Source organism: Danio aesculapii, chromosome 6 (assembly GCF_903798145.1).
Source record: "Danio aesculapii chromosome 6, fDanAes4.1, whole genome shotgun sequence".
NCBI lineage: Eukaryota > Metazoa > Chordata > Actinopteri > Cypriniformes > Danionidae > Danio > Danio aesculapii.
In genome coordinates, this window is record NC_079440.1 from 45,727,501 (window position 1) to 45,743,980 (window position 16,480).

Below are 16,480 nucleotides of genomic sequence, written 5' to 3' on the forward strand. Positions count from 1 at the left end.
ATATATATATATATATATATATATATATATATATATATATATATATATATATATATATATATATATATATATATAATTATTTTTATTATTATTATTATTATTATTATTTTATTTTTTTTTTTTTGTAAATTAATTTTAAGAAAACGAATCATTTAAAAAGCAGACATTGCATTAAGAAAGAACATAGAAAAGACGTTTTATGTGATATAAAAAAACATTTCTAAAAAATAAAAATTAAATAAAAGTAGAAAGGGTGCATTTTAGGACTGTAGGGCCCCAAAATGTTCCAAAACACCCTTAAAATGTGCTGGTTTTAATGGGTGGCAATGTTTTGGAATTATTATTATTTTCTTTGTAAACTTTAAGATGTCTGTGATAACCTGGATTATATTGTCTAGAATTAAGACACATCTGTAAGATTATACTTTGTTTTGTAGGGAAAATAACTTTTAAAATTAATCACATTAATTACATTGAGTCGTATTGATTCATTTCGCAGCTCTAATGGATTCTAGTTTACTCCCTATCGACTGAACTGTAAATAAAAATAAAATTAAAGTAGAAAGGGTGCATTTTAGGACTGTTGGGCCCCATGAATGGAATTGCTTAGGACACCCAAATCACAAAATCCGTCCCTGGCTTCACCATTTCTTTCTTTTTAGGGTCAAATTTAAAAAGGTATTACAATTGCAGCATAATATCTTAAAAGTTGTACATACCTGCTAAAGGATGACAATTTCCAATGCTCTTTTAGTGCAAACCAAAAGAAGCAGAAGACCTTAACTATAACTGTGAATACACCTATAGAATTTGAAAATACACTTATTTATATAATTATTTTATAAATATTCATATTTTAAAATAATCTGATTCTGTTTCACAATGATTCAGTTGTGGGAAATACCATAGGTTTTAGCCATGAGGTATGCAGTGCCAGATTTGAAAGATCTGTACACACCGAAAGCATTATAACAGTGGCATCGACCTTCCTGCTCTCAGATTTATAATGACAATTAGAAGTTTATGATTACGATTATAGTTTGATTAAATTCAATTAATTTTTATTTCTTTATCGCTTTTACAAATTGAAAATGTGTCAGTTCAGTTTTCAGAGTTGAAGTTCAGTTTAGTTTAGTTTAGTTCAGTGTGGGTTAATTTTCACTGCTGAATGTCCAAACACTGAAGAGCAAATCCATCGATGCGCACCTCCACAAGCTCAAACCAAGCAAGTCAGTGGTGACAGTTATATGTAATTATAATTTAATTATTGTTGTAGGTGTGAATGTGTGAATGATTTTTTCTCTCTTGGTATTTAAACTCCCCCTGTTTAATTTTCAGCAGTTTTAGAGTAACACCCTTGCTTTAGGTCAAACTCTGATAACTAACTAAGATTTTATTGCACTGTCTCAAGCAATGCAAGTCCACACGTTTGATTGACATGATCCTTTTTCGAGGGTAGCCTGCAGGTAGCTTGCAGCCAGGGAGCAATGCTTTTTTTAGCTTGAAAATTCACAGTTTCATTTGAGAAGAATTTTCCTGGAGGCTGTTTGTACCATGTATGAACCCAGTAGCCCCAATAGCTCACGTGGATTTCAGGTGTTTTTCTGCCATCTCCGTGTCTTTGGATGACTGGAAGTTTTGTAACAGTGTTTTGGATTTAGGTAATGGGTTGGGCTGCTGATGGGACATGTTTCACAAAGCCTACATTACTCATGCAAGAACAGCACATAAGGGTTTATATCATACACAGATTATTATCGCTTGTCACTTTGATTTTACACATCAAATTTCACACTGTAAAAAATACCTGTGTGATTTATGGCAAGATCTGACAGCTGTGGTTGCTGAAATGTAATGTACAAAAGTATGATAAAGTGAATTATAAAAAAAAAATACATAAATAAAACACCATAAAGTAACTTACTTTTCATTTATGAATTATAAGTAACCAAAAAACTTTTATAAAACAATAATTTACTATAAATAGATACAAACTGTCTTGCTAATTCAGGCTGAATGTCAAAATAGATTTTCACTGTAAATTTATGCTTTCAACCACCCGAAGTATTGCTATATTAATAATAAAATAGTAACTTAATATAGTTACATTGTAATAGGGCTGCACGATTTGGAGAAAAAAAATCCAATTATGATTTTTTTCATTAAAATTGCTATTTAAAATGTTATTTATAGTTTAACTCTGTTTTTATTGATGCGTATTAGTCAGAGAGCCACATCACCAAATACAAAGAATCACAAGACATCAACTGCTCCAATCTAGCAGCAGAAAACAATTAGCTCACATTTTCTTTCTTTCTAAATTAAGCAATAAAATAATATATTCTTGCATTAAGAACAATATAAAAAAATACAAAACACAAATAAAAATATATAGCAATAATAATAATAATAATAATAATAATAATAATAATAATAATAATAATAATAAAAATAATAATAATAATAATAAGATAGATAAAATAACATTACAGACAAAAGTAACACATATTAGGCCTTACAAGGCTAAATTGTCGGTAGTGTATGTAAATGAGTGTGTATGGATGTTTCCCAGTGATGGGTTGCAACTGGAGGGGTATCCTCTGTGTAAAAAATATGTTGAATAAGTTGGCGGTTTATTCCGCTGTGGCGACCCCAGATTAACAAAGGGACTAAGCTGAAAAGAAAATTAATGAAAATGAATGAATACTAGGCCTTACAGCAATACAGAAAAATATATAAATACAAATATGCAAAAGGTACAGCAGTAGAAAATAAATTAATTAGTTCATTTTCTTTTCGGCTTAGTCCCTTTATTAATGCAATTAAAAATCCATCCTGCCTTATATCAACGGTTCAGACTAATGGTGGTGGTGGTCTAATGGTGTGGGGAATATATTTTTGGCACACCGCGGGCCCATTAGTACCAATTGAACATCTGGTCAATGCCACAGCCTATCTGAATATTGTTGCTGACCATGGCCATCCCTTTATGACCACAGTATACCCATCTTCTGATGGCTACTTCCAGCAGGATAACACACCATGTCATAAAGCATGAATCATCTCAGACTGGTTTCTTGAACATGACAATGAGTTCACTGTACTCAAATGGCCTCCACAGTCACCATATCTCAATCCAATAGAGCACCTTTGGGATGTGGTGGAACGGGAAATTCACATCATGGATGTGCAGCCAACAAATCTGCAGCAACTACGTGATGCTATCATGTCAATATGGACTAAAATCTCTAAGGAATATTTCCAGTACCTTGTTGAATCTATGCCACGAAGGATTAAGGAGGTTCTGAAGGCAAACCCGGTTCAACCTGGTACTAGTAAGGTGTACCTAAAAAAGTGGCCAGTAAGTGTGGGTGTGTGTGTGTATATATATATATATATATATATATATATATATATATATATATATATATTTTTTTTTTTTTTTTATTTATTTTATTTATTATTATTATTTTTTTTATTTTCTTTTTAATTCTTTACTTTTTTTTCATTTTTAAAATGTGAGAGGAAGGTTTGCCAAATAGTGTCACATGTTTCAGTATTACCGCTAACTGCATACCCAATCTTTTCTATTTGAATAGACTGCATCAGATCATGCATCTAATATACATAACTGGGTGGAGAAGGATTTTTCCAGTTCAGTGTTATAAGCCTTTTAGCAATTATTAAACAGAAGGTGAGTGAATTTGACTGTGAAGATGACATGAAAACATTTGTAGGCTTAAAATGTGATTTATTACTATTTTATAAAAGAGCTACAGGTTTGATGTGGTGGTTTTAATAGCACCAAAGAAATAACAAGCATACACTTTATGATGCTGTGGTTTATTTAAAACCTCTTAAACATTGTTCCATTTTTATAAAAAAGTTGTCAGTTGTCTTGACAAATTAAGAAAATAACTACAGTATCTTAATTAAAATAAAATAATTATATGTAAAATCTTAAACTGGGGCGGGGCGTGGCGCAGTGGGTAGTGTTGTTGCCTCACAGCAAGAAGGTCCCTGGTTCGAGTTTCGGCTGGGTCAGTTGGCGTTTCTGTGTGGAGTTTGCATGTTCTCCCCGTGTTCATGTGGGTTTTCTCCCGGTGCTCGGGTTTCCCTCACAGTCCAAAGACATGCGCTATAGGGCAATTGTCCATAGTGTATGTGTGTGAATGAGAGTGTATGGGTGTTTCCCAGTGATGGGTTGTGGCTGGGAGGGCATCCGCTGCATAAAACATATGCTGGATATGTTGGCGGTTCATTCCGCTGTGGCGATCCCTAATTATTAAAGGGACTAAGCTGAAAAGAAAATGAATGAATAAAATCTTAAACTGTTAAGAATCCAAAACACAATGTAAATATATTTACATCAGTAAAACATTGATTATAGCCTACTGTATATTAAGGTTGAAACAACGACGATACGTTTATGTCATTTGAAGTGCAAAGAGCATGAATAATTTGAAAGTCAAAAGGTCAACAAGAAAACCTTCACATTTAGATTGTAACATTTTTCACAGTGTTTAGGATGATGTTCTTACAAACTGTTAGAACTGTCAAAAGGTATATGCTAGTTACCATATTTGAAATGTTTGTGATATTTGTACATCGAAGTAGTCACAGCTTTTGCAATTTGAAAATCACAGCCTTTCAAATCACAATTTCGAAGCAGTTAATCGAGCAGGATTGTCAATTTATTAAAGTGACAAAAAAAAGACTCTGTACTTTCCTAAGTTTGATCACATAATTCATCTCTTGTGTTTCTTTTTTTTTAAATCTATGTTTTGCGTGTTTGGCTGTCGAGTTACTCATAGTGGTTGCAAAAGTGCAATTATCACCAATTTTTATCTACAAGTTTTTAAACCGCATCATTCCTCGAATTTGATTTTTATTGGTGCCAGGCCAACATCAGACTTTGCAAAATTTAGGGAGGAGAAAGAGCATGCAGCAACCTGTCACAGAAATGGGCACAATTTCAGCTTCGTTTAAAGTCTGGAAACACATGTCTCGCTCCATCCTTCCTGTTTCATACTCACCACAAAGTGCAGAGAGAGAACTCAGAATAACCACAGCTGGAATTTTCCACTCCCAAGCCAGTTTTGGCCTCTAAAATATGCTGTTTAATGCAGTACAGCTACAGAAGATGTAACACTGATAGTTTGCTTTAGCAGGTTGTTTGGACAGGTTCTGTTGATTTTCAAGCATCAAGAATCACCTCCTTTCACTAACATGAGTTGAATAAGTTTATATATATTTCTATATAAGTAAGCTTGTATATGGGTCAAAGATGAGATGTCCTTTACAGAAGTGATTTTACATTCATAAGACTTGAGTAAATCCAAGCATACTCCCTACTTTAGTAAAAATATTCATTCATTGATTTTCTTTTCGTCTTAGTCCCTTTATTAATCAGTGGTTGCTACAGTGGAATGAACCACCAACTTATCCAGCATATGTTTTACGCAGAGGATGCCCTTCCAGCTGCAACCCTGTACTGGGAAACACACATACACTCTTGCATTCGGACACATACACTACGGCCAGTTTAGCTTATTCAATTCACCCATACCACAGTTCTTTGAACTGTAGAGGAAACCAGAGCACCCGGAGGAAATCCACGCCAACACAGGGAGAAAATGCAAAGTCCACACAGAAATGCCAACTGGCCCAGCCGGGGCTAACCACTGAGCCACAGTGTTACCATACTGTATATATATATATATATATATATATATAAATATAAATAGTTGAAGTCAGAATTATTAGCCCCCCTGTTTATTTTTTCCCCAATTTCTGTTTAACGGAGTGATTTTTTCTACACATTTCTAAACATAATAGTTTTCATAACTGATTTCTAATAACTGATTTATTTTATCTTTGCCATGATGCCAGTAAATAGTATTTTGCTAGATATTTTTCAAGACACTTCTATATAGCTTATAGTGACATTTAAAGGCTTAACTAGGTTAACTAGGCAGGTTAGAGTAATTAGGCAATTATTGTGTAACAATGGATGAAAAAAAACAAAACAATTGACCTTAAAAATGGATCATAAAAAATTAAAAACTTTTATTCTAGCCAAAATAAAACAACTTCCTCCAGATGAAAAAATATTATCAGATATACTGTGAAAATTTCCTTGCTTTGTAAAACATAATTTGGGAAATATTTAAAAAAGAAAAAAAAAATTTAAAGGGGGGATAATAATTTGGACTATATCTATAGGTACATGGAATCAGATTTTAGTTTGCATGTTCTATAACTTCTGTAAGATTTCTACAAAAAAATTAAATAAAATAACTCTGTGTGATGTCATTGTGTGATATCATTGTGCTTGCTGAAGACATGGTACGGCAGCAACGTTCCTTGATTATTACACTGAAATAAGTAATACTTTTCGTTTTCTGTCAGTCTCATAACTACAGAAAAGGCAAATTTGAAATAGAAAAATATTAATGATTTTGAGCGAGATGCTGATGGTCTAATCTAATTTAATGATCTATGCTAAACTAAGCCAAAAGTGCTACTGCTGAACCAGTTGACTGGATTAAAAAATGGTAAAACTCAACTGTTTAACTCTGGGCCGGAGGACCTGTAAAAGGAGCCTACTGTCAAAAAGTGGAGTGTTTCTTTACCCCAAAATTTATATAATACAGAAACAAAATCATCTTTGATGCAGATGTTACATGTAAAATTAGCCATTTAATTTTCTCCATGTAGTACACTGCCACATTAATATAAATTAATTTCTTGAGACAGGAATTGATTTTTTTAAGCTTGAGATTTCAATTGTCTTGCTTAAAAAGGATGTTGACTCATCAGATGGAGGCCAGTCTGGCATTAAAGGGACAGTTCACCCAAAAATGAAAATTTACTCACTATTTAGTCACCCTGTGAGTGGTTCCAAACCTTTATGGGTTTCTTTATTCTGTTGAACACAAAAGAAGATAATTTGAAATATGCTAAATGCCTGTAATCAAATTTAATATACAAATAAACACATTTTATTTCATGTTCAACAGAAGAAAGAAAATCAAACAGGTTTGGAACAAGTAAAGAGGGAGTAAATTGATTTTCACTTTTGAGTGAACAAGTTCGCAAATTTTACCTAACAGCTAAATCAATTTATATTTAACTTAAAAAAGATTCATTTCTCATGGTGAGGGATGCATATGTATATATATATATATATATTTAAAAAATAATATAATTATGGTTTTCAGAGTTAAATGGTCTTGTTTAATTTATATAATTTAAAATTAATTAAAGGAAGTAAAATAATCTATTTGAAATGTCCATGCTTTAACTAACAGTTTGAATCTAATTATTTGCACAAAACTGATTTTTATTCACTAAAATAATCTCAGTCTTTTTTCCACACTTTGAGTTTCCTCTTGTCACTTCCTCTTGTTACTTCCTAGTGGATGTTGTTACACCACTTTTTGGTCATATTTTCCCATTTGTTCCTTTTTGTCATTCATATAAGCGCTCTCTGAGGATTTTTAAAGTTCTGACATATGTTTTTATGCCAGGTGCACTTTTGGTATTCATGTGTTTCACTTTCGTTGTGCATTCAAACCATTGTATGTATTCATGCACGGTATATCTAATTGAAAATGAGATCAACCGTTTCTCTCTGTCTGCAGATGATGCCAGGAACAAATTCTCGAGAAGAAACAAGCACCAGACCATCTAAGGATCTTCATACTAGAAAAATCATAACACTAGATGATGGATTTACCATTGATGCACTGAAGGTAAGGCCTTGGTACAATTTTGACCAGTTTTAGATGACTATTAAGTGGTTCACTTTTGGACCGAGACTTGATAAAGCTCAAAAAATAGTTGAATTTGCAGTGACAATCTCATTTGTAGTATCTCGACCTCCAGAGAAAATTCCACGGCCTGTGTCTTCGGCTAAATAATACTGGTTTAAAAGACTAAACTGTGTTAAATCCATATGGGATTATCTGTACTCAGTGAATTCCTCTCCTAATTTGTGCTCCGTTTCCAGACTTTTGGCGTTCAAAATGTTTAATCCTATTTGTTCCACTACATTGACGTATTTTCATGGCTTTGATTTCTGGTAGGTCCGAGTGGACTACACAAGCGGATAGTGAGAATCTCTTGAGCAGAGACATAGAGTGGTTTCATTGGTGGCAAAAATGGACTTCTGGTAGAAAGGAACTAGCTGAAAGGATCTGGTAAGGATTTCTCATTTATTTGTAAAATTGTTGAGAATATACTGTAATAATCTTGTGATAGTTTACCAATGGCACATTTGCTATACTTGATTTGTGGTAGTTTCAAGGTAATTTGTTCAATTAGAAATTTAATTAATTAAATTTATTTAAAAAAAAAAAAAAAAAGCAGATGCAATGCATTTAAGTTTTTAGTTATTGTGGAAATAAATAAATTTACTCTTTAAAAGTTAGGCAGCATTTTTTTTTTTTTACAAATTTTAAATACAAACATTTAAAGAACTATTTGTTTTGAAAAAAAGACAATTTTTCAGAATATTAATTTAGTAACTTCTAAAGTTAAAACATCTGCATTGTGTTGTCTAAAAATGAATAAAAGTTTAAGAAATGTTCTTAGTTTATAGAAATAAAAACATTTATCTTACATAATACATAACTATAGATCGTCAAAGCCATTTGGGGGATGTAGAGGGGCGGATTTCAATGCACATTTGGAATGTTAGTAGATAAACCCCTACAGGTTAGTATTAATTACGTTTTTTTTTTTTCTCTCCATAATTTCTATACTTCCTTTAATGCCTGTGAATGAAAGTTTCTGTTTTGTATGCTCATGTTAGATACCAGCATGGTCCTCTGTGATGAGGAGGGTATTTAGGGAGCCATTATATCTGCAGGTGTAATATTAGTCAAATCCACAAGTTTGATTTGCTTTATACAACTCAAGCAATGTCGTGATTTGTATAACTCTTTATGCAATGCAAACTGTGTCAGAGGAGCTTTCAGAGAAAACAGGCTAAAATCAAATATCAGGAATGAAGTTTCATCAGTGCAAAATAAGTTCATCAAGCACATTCAGTTTGTTCTATGTTTGGTTTATGATGATTCAGTTAAGGTCAATCTAAAGGTCGGTCATTGTAATAGGATGTGATTCACTGTATGGGCAGCTCTTCTAACCCCAACTATAAGCAAGCTGATGACAGCCATGCAAGCAAGTATTTCTGAGTAGTTTTAATATACTGTAAATATACTGTTTGGATCATTAAAATATGCAAAGACTCTTCTATGGTAATGCAAATGAAGGTCTACAACAGATTGTTTTGTTGCTTTAAAGAACATGATAATATGCTGTGCTGTTTTAAGAAATGTAACACACACACACACTCACGTTTATACAGCTTTTACTATGGGCACATAGCAGTATTTTTATTCACTAAACCTAAGCCCACACTTAATCCTAAACCACAGAGTATACTTATTGCAGTTTTACATTTTCAGATAAACATTATTTTGGCTATTTCATGACTACTGCTTCCTCAAAATATCAAAAATCTCATGTTTTACTATCCCTGTGGGGACATTTAGTTCTCACAATGTAAGCAAAACATACTCGCACAGTGTCTTTAAATATAGTAATAATGTTTGTAAAGAGTTTTACAGGAGATCAAGGTCTTTTGTATAGATTAGTCCATGTCTCCACAAGGCAGACAGGGTACCAGGCAGAGACTGCCGAAGCAGAAAAGTGAAATCATTAAGCCCAAATGGGTTTGTCCAAAGAATGAGTGAACCCCTAATTAGCTGAAGTACCTCTGACCTGACCAGAAATAAGCAAAGAATCAGCTCAAAATATGAAGACAAAGGCAAACACAGTTCTGCCACACACACACTCAGCCTTAATTCAACCAAGAATGCTCATAATTAGCCGTTCTCATTCCTCGGATATTTAGGAGGACTGCTTTGAAATGGTGACGGGACATGATCCTGTCTATGGGTTTTAACGTCATGATCAAAAATGTCCAAGCTCACGATTCTCTTTGAGACTGAAAACGTCTCAACGTGTTTTGATAGAACAGTAATAATTTAATATTATTTAAACTTAAACCATACTCCATCAGATCGTCTAATTAACCAATGAATGTGTAAAAATGTCAATGTTTTAAATGTTATCATGTTTTTACTGCACTTACCACTTTTTTAATTAATGACAATATGCATAAAAAACACATAAAAATAAATAAAATAAAACCAATTTAGAGGTATAACAAGCCTTCCTCAGGATTTTTTAATACACACATATTCAAATTTTGGTTCTTCCAACACATTTAAACAAAAAGTTGGAACAGTAAAGCATTTACCACTTTGTAATGTTGCCATTCCTTCTCAGAACACTTAAAAGACTTTTAGGGACCGAAGACACCAAGTGTAGAAGTGTTTCAGATGTAATTCTGTCCCATTCTTCCTGCAAATAAGTTTTAGGTGGGCAACAGTACGGGGTCTTCGTTTTAGCATTGTAAGCTTCAAAATGTGCCACAAATTCTCTGTTGGAGACATGTCGGGACTGCAGGCAGGCCAGTCAAGTACCTGTATCTTCTTCCTCCGCAGCCAGGACTTTGTAATGTGTGCAGAATGTGGTTTTGCATTGTCTTGTTGAAATGCCCATGGGTGTCACTGAAAAAGAAGGCAGCATATTGTACTCCAAAATCTCTATGTACTTTGCAGCATTAATGGTGCCATCACAGAAGTGTAGGTTACCTTTGCCAAGGGCACTGACACAGCCCCATACCATGACAGACCCTGGCTTTTGGACTTGTTGCTGGTAACAGTCTGGATGATCTTTTCCTTTTTTGGTCCAAAGCACACGGCATCCACCCCCCCCCCCCCCCCCCCCCCCCACCCCCAAATACCTGAAATACTGATTCATCTGACCACAGTACACATTTCTACTGTGTGATGGTCCATCCCAGATGCCCACAAGCCTAGAGAACTCTCCAGCACTTTGGGACACTGTGAACATATGGCTTCCTTTTGGCACAGTACAGTTTTAACTCACATTTGTGGATGTAACTATGTATTGTGGTATTTGACAAAAGTTTGCCAAAGTAGTCCTGAGCCCATGTGATGATATCACTTAAAAAACAATAATGATCTTTGATGCAGTGCCGCCTGAGGGATCAGAGATCACGGTTGTTCAGCTAAGGCTTGTTCCCTTGTCCTTTAAGCACTGAAATTCCTCCGTATTCCTTCTTCTAATCTTCTAATTATGTTATGCACGTTTAAGGTGAAATATCATAATGTCTTTCTATCTTTCCTTGAGGAACGTTAGTTTTAAACATTTCAATAATTTTCCCACATATTAGTTGGCAAACTGGCGATCCTCTGCCCATCTTTGCTCCTAAAGGATTATACCTGTGTTGGATGCTACTTTTCTACCAAATGATAATTACAATCACCCATTGACATACCTGTTTCAAATCACATCCTTATTTAACCAATTTTACCTGATTACTAGCCCTAAACTGCTCCTGTTCCAACTTTTTAAAAAAGAGGTGCAAGAACCAAAATAGAAATATGTGCTTATTTTGGAGGAAAAAAAACTGTAAAAACACATTAAATATTGTTTGTTGTATTGCCTGTGATGAAATACAAGTCAAAGTATATTTATAAATCACTACTTCCTTTTTTTAAATTTGCATTTCCATACTGTCTCAACTTTTTCTGATTTGGGGTTGTGTATTGCATAAATGCTGAATGTATTAGGAATAATGGTCATATATAGTTTTTTCAATACTAATGAGGAAGTTTATTTGGATATGTCATTGCAGGAAATGTATACAAACATATAATGTGAAAACTTCCAGTATTAACCACTTAATTTTGTGACCTATTCTGATAGTTTGTGAGTGAGTGAATTAAATGCATTATTACTTGTTGCATGGCAGCACTGTATTTATTGTTTCAGCAAGACAGCCCCACAAATGTTTTCCACAAACAGATGACTTAAATACCATCAGATTTGAGCTCCACGTGCGAATGGCTTGCTGTTGTCTGCTTGGTGGTTGGGTTGACCTTTCAAACTGCGATGCTTCAGGACTCTGTCCGTGTGCATACACAACTCTGGCTTTGTGTAGCAGCTCCAGGGGATGATGAGGCTTGAGGCACTGTACTCTGTCAAAACTTAGACAGCAAGAAAAAGAGCTTTTGTTCTCTGAGGAAAAAACGTAACTGGCCTGTTTCTGAGAAGTAGAGCATATTGGTTTGCAAGCAGGTTTGTCGAATTGAGTCAATTGTACATTCAAAGGTTTTGAGTTTAAAATGATATTTAAAATGCTAATTCATTGTCGCGTGCAAAAATCTTTCATAATATAAAAGCCTGTAACGTTTTTAGTTGGTTAAAAATATGTTGTTTTGAGTATACCGTAACAGGGCTGTAATGTAGTCATTTTGATTGAGTTTTTTTAGCTTTTAATTCGGAAATGAGTATCTGTTGTTTCACATTCATTGTATTATAGGCTATGCAATGTAAACATATTGTCACAACCAGAGAGAAGGATCCAAATGCAATTCATGTCAACACAAAAGGATTTTATTAACTGTTCAAAGCAATGATGAGCGTGAGAGAAGTAAGGCAGGCGGGCATCGATCGGGAGACAGACGGGACAACCAAGGACAGTCAAGCTCAGCATCAGACAGGCGAAGTAGAAGGTAGGCGGCTGGCCGGGATGAATCCAAAATTAAAAGAGAAAAATCACAGGCAACTGAGCAAAAACTAGGCAGAGAGAAAAATAAAATCAGAACATGAAGTAATGAATGACAATGACTGGATTCAAGACAAGATAACGTAGCAAGATAGCCTGAATAGTGACAGGACACACTAGCAACTAGAAATTGGAAAAGGGAGAGATTAAATAGCAAGGAAGGGGGGGGGGGGGGGTACATAAAACAGGTTTGATTTTGGAAACAAGAAAGACAGGGTGTACACGACAGAGGTGTAAGTGCAGCCGAAGGCGGACAGTCACCGGGCACATGATCTTAATAATGGAGTAAGGCCCAATAAAGGAAACACAGGGGGTTGATATCCCAGACAACACATGAACAGGGAAAGACCAGTCAAGGATACCGGCAATGAGTTATGGGCATATTCTGCTCATGTGAGCTGTTAACTCCAGGATGAGGGGTTGTGGGATGCCAGACAATGGAGCATTCGACCGAGATCCTGATTGGCACGCTCGGTCTGGCCATTGGCCTGTAGATGGAAGCCTGATGACAGACTGGTGGAGGATCAAATCTGCCGGCAGAACTCCCTCCAGAAATGGGAAACAAACTGGGGTCAGAGACCACATCCTCCGGAAGGCCATGAATCCGAAAAACGTGGTCCACGACCTCCTGAGCAGTCTCTCTAGCAGAAGGAAGTTTAGGAAGGGGAATGAAGTGGACCGCCTTGGAAAAGAGGTCCACCAATGTGAGAACCACCGTATTGCCATTGGATGGAGGGAGACCTACCACAAAGTCCATGGCAATATGTGACCAGGGGCGGGAAGGAATGAGAAGGGGTTGTAAACCAAATGATGGAGAATTGGAGGACTTGTTTTAAGCACATACCGAGCATGCCCCCATGAACCGACGAACATCCTCAGCCATGGCGGGCCACCAAAACCGCTGGTTGACCAGTAACCTCCTCACCCCTAGGTGGCAGGAGATTTTGGAACAGTGGCCCCACCGGAGAACGGCAGAGCAAACCGCATCAGGAACAAAGAGTAGACCTGGCGGGCACCCACCAGACACCTCAACCCCAGCCTGGGCTCGTTTGACATGCTTCTTAATTCCCCAGGAGATCACCCCCACCACACATCTGGAAGGTATGATGGTATCGGGAGGGGAAGGATCTGCCGGAGAACCAAAACAGCGAGACAAGGCATCAGGTTTGGTGTTTTTGGAGCCCAGTCTAAACGACAAGGTAAAGTTGAAGTGCCCAAAAAATAGAGCCCAGCGGGTCTGTCTGGCATTCAAATGTTTGGCCGCCTGTTTGTATTCCAGGTTCCTGTGATCAGTCCACACAATAAAGGGTACTGCCACCTCCTCCAACCAGTGCCGCCACTCCCCCAAAGCCAACCGGACTGCCAACAGCTCCCGATTGCCGACATCATAGTTTTGTTCTGTGGGAGACAAACAGTGTGAAAAATATGCACAAGAATGTAATTTGTTGTCTTGAGGAGAAGTTTGAGAAAGGACCGCTCCGACACCTACCTCCGAGGCATCAACCTCCACAACAAATTGTCGGGCAGGGTCAGGGGTAATGAGGATCGATGCAGAGGTGAACAGAGATTTTAAATTATCAAAGGCAGTTTGAGCAGCCACAGACCAACCAGACTTTACCCTGGTGGAGGTCAGTGCAGTCAGGGAAGCCGCCACCCGCCTGAAATTCCTGATAAAATGCCTGAAAAAATTGGTAAAGCCCAAGAACCGCTGTAAGCTTTTCGGGAGTCAGGTGCCAGTCGGAGACAGCCCTAACCTTCGCAGGGTCCATGTGAAGTCCCTCAACTAAGATTATGTGTCCCAAGAAGGAAACTGACTGGACATGGAATTTGCACTTCTCCGCCTTAACGTACATCTGATTCTCCAGCAGCCGATGTAGCACTCGTCGGACGTGTTGGACATGTTCCTGCATGGTGGAAGAAAAAATAAGAATATCATCCAAATAAACAAAAACAAATTGATTAATCATGTCTCAGTGTACATCGTTGACAAGTGCTTGAAAGACTGCTGGAGCATTGGTGAGTCCAAATGGCAGAACAATATATTCAAAGTGCCCAGTAGGCGTATTGAATGCAGTCTTCCATTTGTCACCTTACCTCATACGGACGAGATGGTAAGCATTGCGTAGGTCCAACTTTGTGAAGAATCTTGCCCCCTGCTAGAGATCGAAGGCCGAAAACATAAGCGGTAGGGGTTTTTTAATGGTTATGTCATTCAAACCTCGATAGTCTACGCAGGGGTGAAGAGAGCCATCCTTTTTCTTCACAAAGAAGAACCCCGCTCCTGCCGGAGAGGAGGAGTGACGAATGATGCCAGCTGCCAGGGACTCAATTAAATATTTATCCATGGCTGCTCGTTGCGGAGCAGACAAGGAGAAAAGACGACTCCGAGGCGGGAAATTGCCTGGAAGGAGGTCAATGGCACAATCGTATGGTCTATGAGGAGGAAGAGATACAGCGCGGGACCTAATGAAAACCACCTGCAGATCATGGTAAGTGTTCGGAACATAGGATTAATCAGTCTCCTCCTCCTGTAAAGACAGACAAAGAGAAAAAGGAGACAGGCAGACAACAGACAATGTGCATGGCAATACAGGCTCCATGACGACACAGAATTATCTGCCCAGTTAATGCAGGGATTATGATGGGATAACCAGGGATGACCGAAAACTATGGGAGTGGAAGGTGATTTATAAACCAAAAAAAAAAATAAGGTCCTCTCTGTGACCACATTCACCCAGTTGGTAACAGAGGTGATGGTGGCGATCAAGAGCGAGGGCAGTGACAAGGGATTTGAGAGGTAAGATGGTGATTCCTCTGGAACGAGCCCAGTTCTCATCAATAAAATTTCCCTCTGACCAAGAGTCTATCAAAGCCGCACCTTTAAAAGAGACATTGTTAACAATGACAGACACAATCAATTGAGTATGTGAACCCTGAGCTGGGGAGATGGAGGTACCGCTCGCCAGGACTCCCCGGCTACCGACGAGCAATGGCTTTTAATGGACAGGAAGCTGCTTGATGGACTTGCCCTCCACAGTAAATGCAGAGACCTGCCACCAGTCGTCGCTGTCTCTCCTTGGTGGTCAGGTGGTAGCAACCCAAGACCATAGGCTCAGCATCATCTACCGGGCATCGATCGGGAGACAGGTGGGACAACGAAGGACAGTCAAGCTCAGATTTATAGACAATAAATATGCCAGGATCATATATTGAAATGAAATGCTAAATATGGGTTTTATTTTTAATGCGCAAGTCTGTCCTTGTATTACAAATTAAAATTTTGCAGAATTATTTTGTATGATTTTAAACAAGTGTTAAATAGTTATTGGATTTTATATATGGCATATTTTATTTGGACCCATTCAAAATCTGTATATGCATTTAATGTCTGTTTTGACTAGAATAATTGTTGGTCACAATGAGGTTTCATTTGTTAATGTATTTACAGTGGTGGAAAGAGTACAGAAAAGCATACTTAAGTAAAAGTACCATTACTTGCCTATAATGTAGTGTGAGTAGAGTAAAAGTACCTGTTGTAAATATTACTTAAAGTATGAGTAAAAAGTAGCCCTTTTAAAAGTAGCTTTAGTTGGTAAATTACCACAATATATAGTTGAAGTCAGAATTATTAGCCCCCTTTTGAATTTTTTCTTTTTTAAATGTTTCCCAAATGATGTTTAACAGAGCAAGAAAATTTTCACAGTATATCTGATAATATTTTTTCTTATGGATAAAGTGTTATTTGTT

General features: G+C 36.7%; 1 long non-coding RNA gene across 1 annotated transcript; it reads left to right on the forward strand.

Annotated features, from left to right (window-relative positions):
• Nucleotides 1–7,493: 7,493 nt before the first annotated feature.
• Nucleotides 7,494–8,192, forward strand: LOC130230721 (uncharacterized). The gene is made up of 3 exons (XR_008837977.1): nucleotides 7,494–7,532; nucleotides 7,647–7,757; nucleotides 8,091–8,192. It is a non-coding gene; the product is annotated as an uncharacterized LOC130230721 (long non-coding RNA).
• The last annotated feature ends 8,288 nt before the right edge of the window (nucleotides 8,193–16,480 follow it).